Below are 13186 nucleotides of genomic sequence, written 5' to 3'. Positions count from 1 at the left end.
AAAATTCCAAGATTCAACCACTAGCTAGGAACGGTTATTCTCGCCATTTTGACCGCATTTTGAAACGGGCATAAAAATTCAAAAAAAATTAAAAAATTGGAAAACCTTTGCATTGTTTCATTATATGTGGCCACGTTACCAGCAAAAATTATAAACTTGTAATACGGCAATTATTTTAAAAAAGTGTTCTCAGAAACGAGCTATCAAGTGTGAAGATTCATGTCTTTCAAGCCAAATGATCAATCTTATGGCCACATTCATGACATAGTTTGATCTCATATTGTGCACAATGGTGCATCTTGGAATGGCAGACAATGTTGCCTAAGGAAGTTTTCATTTTCTTTGGACGAAAAATTCATTTTCCATTTTTTGAGTGCCCAAAATGAGTTTTTTTGTGAAGGACCTATAATATATTTGTTGCACAATTGCACCAAATCAATTTTCTAAAATACTAGGACATATTTAATGCACAATTGACCAAATGGTTGGGTGTAAAAAGTTTTGATCCACCTCTCGTGAAAAAGACAAATTTTCGCCGATTCAGCTGGAAGCGGGTCAAATTTGAACTGTAGCTACCTCGTAGTTTGCTCTTTATTTTTCCAAAAATCATTTCTAGGTACATAAGTATCTATTTAATCAGAGAAACACCAAAAAAATTCCAAGATTCAACCACTAGCTAGGAACGGTTATTCCCGCCATTTTGACCGCATTTTGAAACGGGCATAAAAATTCAAAAAAATCAAAAAATTGGAAAACCTTTGCATTGTTTCATTATATGTGGCCATGTTACCAGTAAAAATTATAAACTTGTTATACGGCAATTATTTTTAAAAAGTTTTCTCAGAAACGAGCTATCAAGTGTGAAGATTCATGGCTTTCAAGCCAAATGATCAATCTTATGGCCACATTCATGACATAGTTTGCTCAAATGATCTCATGTTGTGCAGATGTGACAGCCTGATTTTTGGCCCTTTCTTTTTCTTTTGTTCTTTTTGAGGTTTTTGCTTGAGTTTTCTTTTTCCGTGGCTTTGTGGTCTGGAAACTGAAGAAGATGCCCTCTTCTTTGTTTCCAGAGTGGCTTGTCATTCCCAAATCCTTCCCTAGACCCTGTCATTTTCATCCTAGCCGAAATCCCAATATTCTTTTTATTGGGAATATTCCTTTTCTATTAAAGGAATAACTCAAATTGCCCTAGGTTGTGAAGCAACCTTTATTTCCATCACTTCTAAAATTCCCAAAGAATTATCATAAATTGTTTGGGTAATATCTTTCTCAAATATGGCAAAATATTTCATTTGTCATGTTTATCATCATGCTCAAATAATTCATTTCCTATTCTGCCCTAAATGGCACATTGTTAAGCAAGTGCTATTTTCCTTTTCCCAATTGACCTCAAACTCCTTGGACACCTTTTCCTGTCCATATCATTGCCACATGCCAAAATGCAACCTCATTTGTCTAGTAATTATTTAATTATGATTTTCCAGAGTTTCTATCCAGAAAGAAGCTTTGTGAAGGAGGTGCAAGCTAGGCTTATCCAAATGAGTTGCCATTTTGCATGATCCCTCATATCATCGTATCATAGCCCTCCACCAAAGTAGAGCTCATGTCATGCCTCCATGTGAGCTCATCTTCAATTCTTTGATTCTGTCCTAAATTTCAGTTTGTGAAGCAAGTATACTTTATCTTGTTCCAATTTTTCTAGGCCTTCTATTATCCATATAACCTACCTCCACCCATTTTGGGCATGGTTCATTAAGCCATTATTCCTCTAGAATTTTTGCAAGTTTCTGTCCAGAGGAGATGCTTGTGAAGCAAGTACCAGTTTGGCTTGGCCAATTGGTATGAGACTTTTTGAGCATCTTCATAGGACCAAATGACTCTGCCTTGCCCAATTTGAGCTCAATTTGACACTCCATGTGAGGGCATCATCCTAATCTAGTTTCTGGAGAAGTTTATGTGGTTGTTAAGCAACTACATTAAATCTTGATCCTAATCTTCTCCAAGTTACCAGGGTGAAAGTCCTTCTTACCCTAAACCTACCAGACAACTCCATTGCTTCCAAACTCCTTCCTGTTGATCAGCAGTTTTCATCCAAGTTTACTGCAGTAAACTTCAGAGGTTAATTACCATTCAACCGGAGCTCTTTTCACCGAACTACCACCACAGTTGCAACCTCCCCTGGATGAACTATCAGCTAGACAACGTTTTGGTTGCTGTAGAGCATTTAATGCCCCGGTTCACATGGTGACCACGACAATGGCGTGCCTGTGCACGCGCTCTGTGCGTTGTGGCGTGTCCAGAGCACCGTTTGTGCTTTGGCACCGCTCCCTCTCGTCGTCTTAGAGCTCGTGAGCATGTCCAGTGGCTGCATCTCATCGTCGCCGTTCCCCTGGACCCCTCTCCCCCTCCGACAGGCCCTCCGTCAGAGCTCATCGCTACGCGCCCATGGGCGCACTCTAGCCGACCGAGCTTTAATGGTGCTGTGGCCGCTTCTCCTCCGCGCCCTCGGCCCCTCTTGCCCTGTACACTACTGTAGCTCGTCCGTTGCCTCCCTTGTCGCCTTCCCCCGCCATCCCGTGCTTGCTGGCCGTCGCCAGAGCCTCGGCCGGACGTGCCCGGCGGCACCCGAGCCCATCCCTCTCGCTCCGGCTATAAGTAGCCATCCCCCGAGCCGGTCGAGCACACCAGCAGCCTCCCTGCACTCCTAGCTCCCTCCCCAGCCTCTCCTTTAGCCTCCCGGAGCTCCCCTCCTCTCCCACTGCCACCATGGCCGCGATTCGGCTCCTCCCAAGTTGGCTCGATGCTGGCCTTCCCCCTCCCTTCTGACCTCACCTACATCTTCACCAAGGTCCAGTGGTTCTTCCCACCTCCTCGTTTCACCGCCGGAGCCCGTGCGGCCGCGACCCCAAGGATCGGCCGAGCCGCCCAAGCCCTCTGCTTCGCGAGCCGCCGCCATCCCGTCCCCTCTCCGGCGCTGCTGCTGCTCCAGGCGGGAGCGGCGCACTGCCGCGCATCCTCTGGTGGCCTCCTCCTGGCCAGAGCCAGCCGGAGCAGGCCGGCCCGTCGCCAGCAGCGCCCTCCCGTGCTCCCTCCTCTGTTTCCATCGGGGGCGGGGAGAGGAGGAAGAAGACAGGAGCCAGGCGGGTCCCCTCCTTCCCCTGACCCCACCTGGCAGCGCCCCAGGCCACCGGTCCCGCCACTGCGCGTTGACCCCAGGTGCCAACGTGGATAAGTGACGGGTCCCACCCTGCGGGACCCGCACGTCAGCGACCCACGCCCGGCCCCGCCACTGTCCACATGGTTAAGTGGAAGCGTACTTCAGAAAGTATGTTTTCGCGCGACGTAAGCGTATTTCCTTCCTTCTTCGGCTGCAAAAACGTTTCTCAGTTCTGAAAGCGTATTATCTGAAATACGTTTCTCTTTTTCAGCCCAGGGGCCTGTTTGTAGAGTTTATTTTATAGATTGGTCCCTGGATTTCAAACGCTTATATCTTTTTGCTCAAGACTCCGATTGAGGTGAATCCAAAGCTCACTTCTTCGTTTCGTCGAGCCCGCTCCGTTGGTTTCATTTTCACTATGGTTTGACACTATGAAATGACCTTTTTGCCCTTGCACGTAAACAGCCCCTCCGAGAGAGAACTGTTTCCGGCAAATCTTTCCGCGGCTTCACCGCACTTCTTCCCAGAGTATTCTTCATCCCCAGGCAAGCCACAATACCCACTTGCATGATAGTCATGCAATAGCCATGGTTTTCAACTTGAATATTTATTAAATGATTGCTTGTTTAAAATATGGTTATCGTTGTTTCGGTAATGCTTCTGGGTTAGTGCTTACTTGCTTGCCATGTTGTTATGCACCTGGTTATCATGCCCTGCTAGTTGCTAGTATTACTTTCGTATTGCCATGCTTGATAGTAGTACATGTTGGGTTGGTCATGTTCTTCGGTGCATGACTAACGTCGGTTATCGAGTACTGTTAATATGCGTTGTTCCTTTGCTGTTAGTTGGTTAAGTGTTACTCGGTAATGTTATTGATGAGTTCTTGCATGGTATTTATGGTTGATGCTAGTGGTCATGTTATACTATGAGTAGTGTTGCACTTATAATATTTATGCTCGTCATTATGCCATGTTCAGTTGGAGATTATTCATAGTTGATATGGTGGATAGTTATGTTGCATCCCGTGCTTATGTTGATATCATGCTCATGCTTTGTATATGCATCATGTTATTTTATCATGGCTCAGCATATTGCATTCAACTTTAACCGGATTTAATTGAACTTGAACAACTGTTGGCTGAGTCATTGTGCCACCATATCGAAACTAACCAGTGCAACCACGCTTACCTTTATGGGAAGGTCCTAACTGGGTCTATTGTCGTGCCTCTCGCCGGTGCCTCCAACTAGGGAAGGTTATGGGCGGCCTACCCTGATCAGGTAGGCGAACATAAGCCTTGTGTGCCCCCTGTTGTTGTTATGGATCCGGTCCCCGTGAGGGACGTTTTGGCCACGACGGTGGTCGTTGTGTCTTTGGTAGACACGGGGCCACCCAGGACTAGCCCAGTTGGGAGTGGGTCGGAGTGGCCGGGAGAGTGTCATGGCAGTAGATCGGTTTTGTCGGAACACCGTTGGTCCACCCGAATGGGAATGCGAGGCCATGGGTTCCGTAGTGTGGGTACAGTGTACTAACCTCTGCAGAGTGTATATTAAATCTATCGATAGCCGCGCCCGCGGATAAGGGCCCAGTTCGTAGTCGGCCCCACTGTGAGAACAATATTAATAATAACTTGATTAATGACAACCCCGGTTCGACAATGAGATAAGTTGGTTGTGATCACCGGAAAGATCGCCGTGTAAGACCAAGTGTTGGTCATGGTTGTGATCGCCGGAAAGATCACCGTGGTATCGAGGATACCGAGTTGTTGTACATTCGTGATGTTGTGCGAGAATCGTGGGTAAAAAACAAGCTCCTTGTGGTCATTTAATGATTACTACGGTATTGTTTATACCAAGCTTGATTTGATCCTGAGATGATCGTGTGATGTCCGAGGTTGGTAAGTGATGCATGTGATGGTTACGAGGTAACCCGAACAGAATAAATGGTGCATGTAGTGTCATCATGTTGCATGCTAGTATCATCAGATTTATTGTTCATGCCATGATCATATATTGTCCTAGCGATATTATGTTCATATTGTTCATGCCATGTTATCCTGATGATCTCATGATAATCCCTGATTAACCTATAATTGCCATGCTATTGTTTGTCTTGAATGCGTCTGGTTATTGTGAGCTTGCAAGTACATTCAATGTACTGACCTGGCGTGTCATGCCAGCTTGCAGGTCGTGCTTGGATTGCTTGCTTGTTTGGTGTTGTTCCTGTGTTCGCGAGCTAGGATAAGCGTTCCAGCCAGAGTCCCTGCGGAGTGGAGTTCACCACCGTTGTCGTTGTTCCGCTGCTAGAATTTTTTTCCGCTGCTTCGAGTTGTTCTGCTGCTTGCATAGAGCAACTGAGGATGGCGTAGTGTCGCCGTGCCGATGTTATTCATTGTAATATCGGAGACCTTGTATTCATATTCGTGTAATAATAGTAAGCTGGTTTGTTCTATGCTAAGCAGTGACGTATTCCAGAAGACTTCTCCTCGATCTCTGGGCTGGAATACGGGGCGTTCCGGTTTTCTCTGAGCCGGGGTGCCACAGCACAATGGTGCATCTTGGAATGGCAGACAATCTTGCCTAAGGAAGTTTTCATTTTCTTTGGACGAAAAATTCATTTTCCATTTTTCGAGTGCCCAAAATGAGTTTTTTTGTGAAGGACCTATCATATATTAGTTGCAAAATTGTACCAAATCAATTTTCTAAAATACTAGGACATATTTAATGCACAATTGACCAAATGGTTGGGTGTAAACAGTTTTGATCCACCTCTCGTGAAAAACTGCAGGTGCCTCATAGTTTGCTCTTTATTTTTTCCAAAAATCATTTCTAGTTACATAAGTACCTATTTAATCAGAGAAACACCAAACAAATTCCAAGATTCAACCACTAGCTAGGAACGGTTATTCCCGCGGTTTTGACCCCATTTTGAAACTGGCATAAAAATTCAAAAAAAATCAAAAAATTGGAAAACCTTCTCATTGTTTCATTATATGTGACCAAGTTTCCAGAAAAAATAATAAACTTGTAATACGGTAATTATTTTAAAAAAGTGTTTTTAGAAATGAGCTATCATGTGTGAAGATTCATGGCTTTCAAGCCAAATGATCAATCTTATGGCCACATTCATGGCATAGTTTGTTCAAATGACCTCATATCGTGCACAAGGGTGCATCTTGGAATGACAAACAATGTTGCCTAAGGAAGTTTTCAATTTCTTTGGACGAAATATTCATTTTCCATTTTTTCGAGTGCCCAAAATGAGTTTTTTTGTGAAGGACCTACCATATATTTGTTGCAAAATTGGACCTAATCAATTTTATAAAATACTAGGCCATATATAATGCACAATTGACAACATGGTTGGGTGCCAAATGTTTTGATCCACCTCTGGTGAAAAAGACAAATTCCCGCCGATTTAGTAGGAAGCGGGTCAAATTTGAACTGCAGGTGCCTCATAGTTTGCTCTTTATTTTTTCCAAAAATCATTTCTAGTTACATAAGTACCTATTTAATCATAAATACATGGTTTGGTGGCGATACGTCGAGGTTTGGACGCTGGCCGAGGGCCCCAACTCTAGAGCGCGTAAACTCGCATGCCCGCCGCGTGGTCACCGTGTGACCGTGGCGTTGCCATGTGTTCTGGGCGGCCTAGGCATGTCTAGTGGGTTGGGCACTCCCCAGGGAGGTGCTAGGAAGAAAATCACAAAATAAGATTCTCACAAGGAGACCGATCGATGCTCAAACATGAATAAGCAGCCAAGTGTTTGATTAGCGGTACGAGAAATGCACATGGCTAATGGGCGTGAGTTTTGGCTGAGGATGATCAGTTAATAAGAAGACCGTCTTCACAAATTTTCAGCTCAAAAGGAGGAGCCTAGGTGGTACTTGCTTTGCAAAGTACCACACTGGACATAAATACGAATGTTGAAGCTGGGCTCAAAATAATGAATGGATTGAGCTGGCATTTGGTGGAGGATGGTTATTTGGGCATAGGAAAGCACTGTAGAAAATAGATACCATTTGGACATGCGAAAGTGGTACTTCCTTCACAAAGTGTTTTTTTGAACAGAATAGGAAAATGAATATTTTTGAATTATTTTTGAACTAGGCAAGGAAGGCTTTTTACATATTTGACGAAGATATGACCCAAAGAATTTATGAGATTTTTTGGGAATTTTGGGAATGACGGAAATATAGGTTGCTTCACAACCTAGGGCAAAAACTGCCACATGGACATGACACATAGGTAAAACTGATGAGGTGGCGCCTAGTCATAGCAACCCACCACAATTTACAAGGTTATGACCATCTATATTGGTCATGATCAGCTAGAAATAAGGCAGCGGACCAGTGCTATCTGCTTTATGACCATTTCGTGTAAGGAAATTATGACCTTTCTGACCAAAATGGTCGTTATAGTTTAGGGTTTGGAGCCCCCCGAACAGCTTTTGACCAATTGGTCTCAAATGGTCATAGATCTATGACCAATTCTTCCAGGGTCACTGACAGAAGGTCACTAGTTGACATATTTCTTGTAGTGCCACCGCCGGAAACCATGACGATGGGAATCGGAAAAATCGCAACTTCACCAACAAGTCGCTAAGACACCTGCCCCACGGTGGGCGCCAACTGTCGTGGATCTAAGGCTGACAGTAGAATGGGGGCTAGGTATGAGGAGACAAGATCCTAGCTATGGCGAAGTTGTACACATGAGTTTTACGAGTTCAGGCCCTTCGCGGAGGAAGTAATAGCCTTACGTCTCGATGCTCGGAGGCGGTCGTCTGAATTATGTGTGTGTGTGTTACAGGGGGTGCCCACCCTTGTGCTAGTGGAGGGGGTGGCTTATATAGAGTGCGCCAGGACCCCAGCCAACCCACGTTACAAGGAGTTCAATGTACATAAAGAAGGAGCGTTATAGGTAATGTCCGTAATAAAGTGCTATAAATGATCATTAAGTCTATGAGTAAACGCCCGACCGTTGCTGTGCAGAGTGACTTTAGATCTTCTGTATGTCGAGTGGTTTCTGTTATGGTAGAGTGACTTTAGGGTGATGTCCTTGGGGAGGGTGTCTAGGTCAGGCCTATAACCCTACCCTAGGTACATAGCTTCATCAATGGGGGCAAATATTGTTGACTAGTGCACAACTCGACTGATGATTGTGTTCCACAAGTCATTGGCATGGTGATGCCAATCCGACAATATTGACTTGGGTGTGTTGAGCAAACCCACTTTGAGACGCAACGAGTTTCTATCATTTGTTAGTCTCAAACAATGTATATGCAATGTCCTTAGATGAGAGGTCCTTGCATGACTTGAGTTGTGTGTCGACTTACTTGGGGTTTATCAGATGCTACTCCGTAACCGAGTATTTACAATGGTAGATTTGGGGTTAGTCAGGAAGCAAGCTGCATGGTATGGCTGTCCAAGATAAAAATTTCCTCTCCACTCGGAGCGATATTCTTTCAGCCATCTCAAGTGATCAGACTCAGGAAAGTATGGCCATGCGATGCGAGCTAAGTGTTAACTCAGTTTCTAGAATTTGCATCACATGATCGAGAAGAGAGGTCGAACTACCAACAAGTACAAGAATGGCAAGCACTCACATTGAGCTTTTTTTGTATGGTAATACGTGTCTCATTCATATCACAAAGTACAAGTCACGTAAAGACCGACATGACAAAATTGAAAAGATAGTAGAACATCTCTGAGCTTGACACCAACGCCCGTCACCTGCCTCCGGCACCACCACAGCAGCCACCGAAGAAAAGAATGACGAATCACCTCCTCACCCGAGCTCGACGCGGCTCCATCGCAGATATACAGCTTTGCGGACCTCCAAGGTGGCTCACCAAAAGTGAAGCCCTTACCGTTAAACGAATCAGACCGGGGCAACAGCCCGGACACGCCATCGAACTCCAGATCTGGCCCCCGACCATGACTAAAACGCCGAGGGAGGAAACCATATCTGCCATCCACGAACCACGAGCCCAGCACATGCTCCGTCTTCCAGATGTCGTCGATGCAGACCACAATCTGCATCCGCTCCTGGACTACCTCCCAAGCTCTGCGCCGACGCTGGAGCAAACGCCGTCGCAACAGCGGAGCCTGAGGACACAGGTCCACCACGAGGATGCCACCGCCGCCACGCCATCCTTGCTTGAACAGACTGGTTTCCAAATCCATCCCCAACCATAGGACCGATGGCCTCATCAGGGAAGGATCCGAAGAATCTTTATTCAGCATTGTCATCGTCGCCGCCGAAGGAAAGACGATGAACAACCTAAAAATCTAGACTATGAGAGAGTAAAAGCGATCCACACGCGTGGATCCGGCGACCCCCCTCACCACGGATGACCGAGGTCGCCGGCAGAGGGGAGCCGCCGGAGAGCGGCGTTGGAAGATCGGCCTCCCCTGGCGGCGGCTAGGGTTCCAGCCGCCAGGGACGAGAGGAAAACAGGAAAGAACCTCCGCTTCCACTCACATTGAGCTTGACAACATAAATCATGAGGTAAACGGAATGGAATACATGACACATTGCGAACTACTTTGAGTACAGAACTCAGGCCTAAAAAGCGCGAGCAAACTTCGTATGAGAAGTGTCAACAAAATGCTCCTTTAGAATCTCAGTTCAGTTTATTTTTGTGTCTTATCTATAAGCATGGTGCCGATTGCGCCATTACTCTCAACAGTTGCCGAAATTACCGCAATCATGAGCCAAAAAATTTGATAGTGTAACTAGATTATGCGGAGAGAAAAATAAAAATAATGTTCTTGCATGCATATAGTCTCTGATTTTTGTACAGAGAAAGGCCATAAGTCGTTGCTTCATAGAGAAGAGAAAGTACTAGTGAGAACACCGAAATCTCTTCTCTTCTTAAAATCTTGTTTGCTCCTTCCCTATTCCACTCCTTATTTGTTTGCAGTCTCCCTCACTTTTTTTCCAGCGGTCCATGATACATTTGCAGTTCCGTCTGTCTCATCCTGGTTTTCCCTTTCTCGCGTTGGCATGATGATTGCGATTTTCTTTTGCGAAAAGGATCAGATCTATTATGAAAATTCATCGGAACGAGCCGCGGTCACCGCTCCTCTACTGGAGCTGGCTTGACCTTGTCAATGACAATCGAAAAGTTTCTGTGCATGTGCCCCTAAAGACCAACGTCCTGGAGCCGCAGTCGTTGCTGTTGAACCCTTGCATGGATTTGAAGGACCTGACACCAAATCTCGTCACATAACGAGAAACTCTAACCTCACCGTCCCAAGGAGGCGGTAGGAATCTATGTTGGAGCTCTGTCGACTACGTCCAATGTGTCCAACTCGGGCAGGAACAGAGCCCGGGAGACAAACTCGAAGAAGCGCCGCCATCCGCCCGAGTGTCTCACCTCTGATGACTAAAAATATTAACCTAAACTATTAGCAGGAGCTATGGCACCGAGATTCATCTCCCGACCACCGGACGCCGGAGCGACATGCAGAGATGAGGTGAATCCACGGGGCTCGCCGATGAAGTCTGCATGATGATTGCCACTTGTACCGGAGAGGTAGAGAAACTGAGATAGTAGATGGAGGAAGAAGAATAAGACGATTGATCTAACTGTAAACAAACTAAATAGACAACACTGCCTAATGTGTGTCTCAGTATTATACTAGCTTAGCCCGCGCGGCGGCACGCCGCGCCCGTCGGTAAATCAATGTAGACCGTGGTTGAAACGATACAATTATAAACAATTATGAGTTAACAGAATACGCATTGTGGCTTTACATGTATCTTTTACTACTAGGTAAAGAAAAGCGTATTAGTATATATGAAAGTTTAAGATGGCAAAGAAGTACATTTATTGCAACCATGCATACTACATGCTGATAAACAGAACAATAAGAGCTACTAAATCTCTAATAAAGGTGCTTAACAAAACAGTATAGAGTCCACCCTACATAGTGGGCTGTATACGGTGACACGACCGTACTGCAATAAGAATTCGCAACTGATTTTCCCTGAATTAGATCATCCTTGTATAGCCTCTTGCAGGATTAGTTCCTGTAATAAGTGGTACAGTGCTTTTGCAAATTCTTGGACACGTTCGACAGGAGATTTTGCTCATGTGTATGTGATAATAGGATCTTTGTTGTGTGCACACTGGGGGTACATACAAAGTGGTAGCACATTGGAAAAGTTGTTGCATATTTTTGCCAAAATCATTGTCTGCCTTGTGAATTCATTCTGCTGAGTAGTTACTTGTTGACGGGCTATGTTAAATTGCCATTGCTTGGTTTGTACGCTTTGCTGATGCAGAGCTGCCAGGCGTGCCACATAATTATAGAGATCGAGACTTTAGCTTATAATTACGTTTATGTAATCGTTTTATTACAATAAAGCAAGGAGTGCACAAATTTGGATTAGAACATGTATATATACTTATTCATTTTTAGTGATCACCTCGGCAGGATTGGTGCCCGTGATGAAATAGTACAAAACTTTTGCAAATTCTTGCATACGGCCATGGGGTCATTTGGCACCGGTGTATGTGATTAGTGGAGCTTTAGTCTACGGGCGCCGAGTATACATACAATATAATTGTATGATGTCTAAAAGTCCATCACATATCTTTGCTAAAAAATTAACTTGCCTTGTGAATTTCTTCTGTTGAGTGCTTATTTGCCGACGGGCCATGCTAAATTGCCACTAGTTCATATGGATCGCTTCATGTGAGGAAATCAGACTTCCCTTTGTAGCTTCAAAGACGCATAATTGTAGTGCTCTTCAAATTGCATCTTTTAGGATAGGTTTGCCATTCCTTGTGCAATATACTTTTAAACCATTGATCCAACTTCACGTGAATTTTTTGTTCCAGACAAATATTATGACGTGCTAATTTTCCAACTGAAGGTATGACTGTAAGTGTGAAGGACCGAAATATTGGACTCTAGCATGCATCCATGAGCAATTATTTGCAAGAAAACCTATAAAAATCATTTAATAAGATAATGATCCCAAGGATATAATGGATAGATCATACTTAAGTTTGAATGCATCAGATTCTTATGGTAAAAAAATCAATAATGCAAAGGAGATTTTGAACAAATGGTCGTTTTTGCAATCCAGGGAAATTTCCAAGCAGAGTATGTATGAATTAAAGACCCATGTGAAAACAAAACCTGGATGCATATGCTAATCAAAATTGTTATTGTTGCTGGTAATTTGTGTCTTTCTGCCAACATTTTGCTTTCCGGCAAATAAAAGAAGATATAGATTTCGTACTTCACCCAATCATCCCAGACCAAAGATCTCATCCGCACAAAATATAACCAAAATAGATGGGAAAAACCGAATTCCTCAATCATCTGGAGAGGGTGACGTGCAGACAGCTGCCAATAGCTCCGGTACTGGTCAGTTCATCACGCAATGACATGATACTCACCACGGGCATGGCACCGTGAGCTTGGCATCGATAAGACCAAATTCAGTCCTGCAGTGGGGGCGTCGTACCTAATTGGAATGGGAACACCACAGTATCAAGTTGAACACAGTTCTAAGTTCTAGCCGCAGGAAAAAAAAGTTGAGCACAGTTCTAACCGCACCTGCACGCAGTTTTTTACATTTAATTGGAATGGGAACACCAGTATCAAGTTGAACACAGTTCTAAGTTCTAACCGCAGGAAAGAAAAAAGTTGAGCACAGTTCTAACCGCACATGCACGCAGTTTTTTACATTTTTTTCTAAATATTACACGGGCAACTTAAACATAAGTTAACTCACAGTAGCGTGGTGCCCCAAGATCATGCATGAAGCAGGCCACACGGAGCAGCAAGGACATGCATGCAAGTAAAGCTCTTTGAGGCTTTGAGCGGTACATCGGTGCTCGGTTACGCACCTTCAGAACATCAAAAAGAAAAAAAGAACATGCAGCGGGATAGTCTAAATTCTTATTTTGATGACCAAGGGTCTAAACTTGATCCTTCGTCTTGTTATCCAATGGGAATAGCTCCTTTGTAATTTTACCGATTCGATAACGGCATAAACATTTAGTC

Source organism: Aegilops tauschii, chromosome 6 (genome assembly GCF_002575655.3).
Source record: "Aegilops tauschii subsp. strangulata cultivar AL8/78 chromosome 6, Aet v6.0, whole genome shotgun sequence".
NCBI lineage: Eukaryota > Viridiplantae > Streptophyta > Magnoliopsida > Poales > Poaceae > Aegilops > Aegilops tauschii.
The sequence above is the reverse complement of the archived record's forward strand: the minus strand, read 5'-3'. Positions refer to the sequence as shown.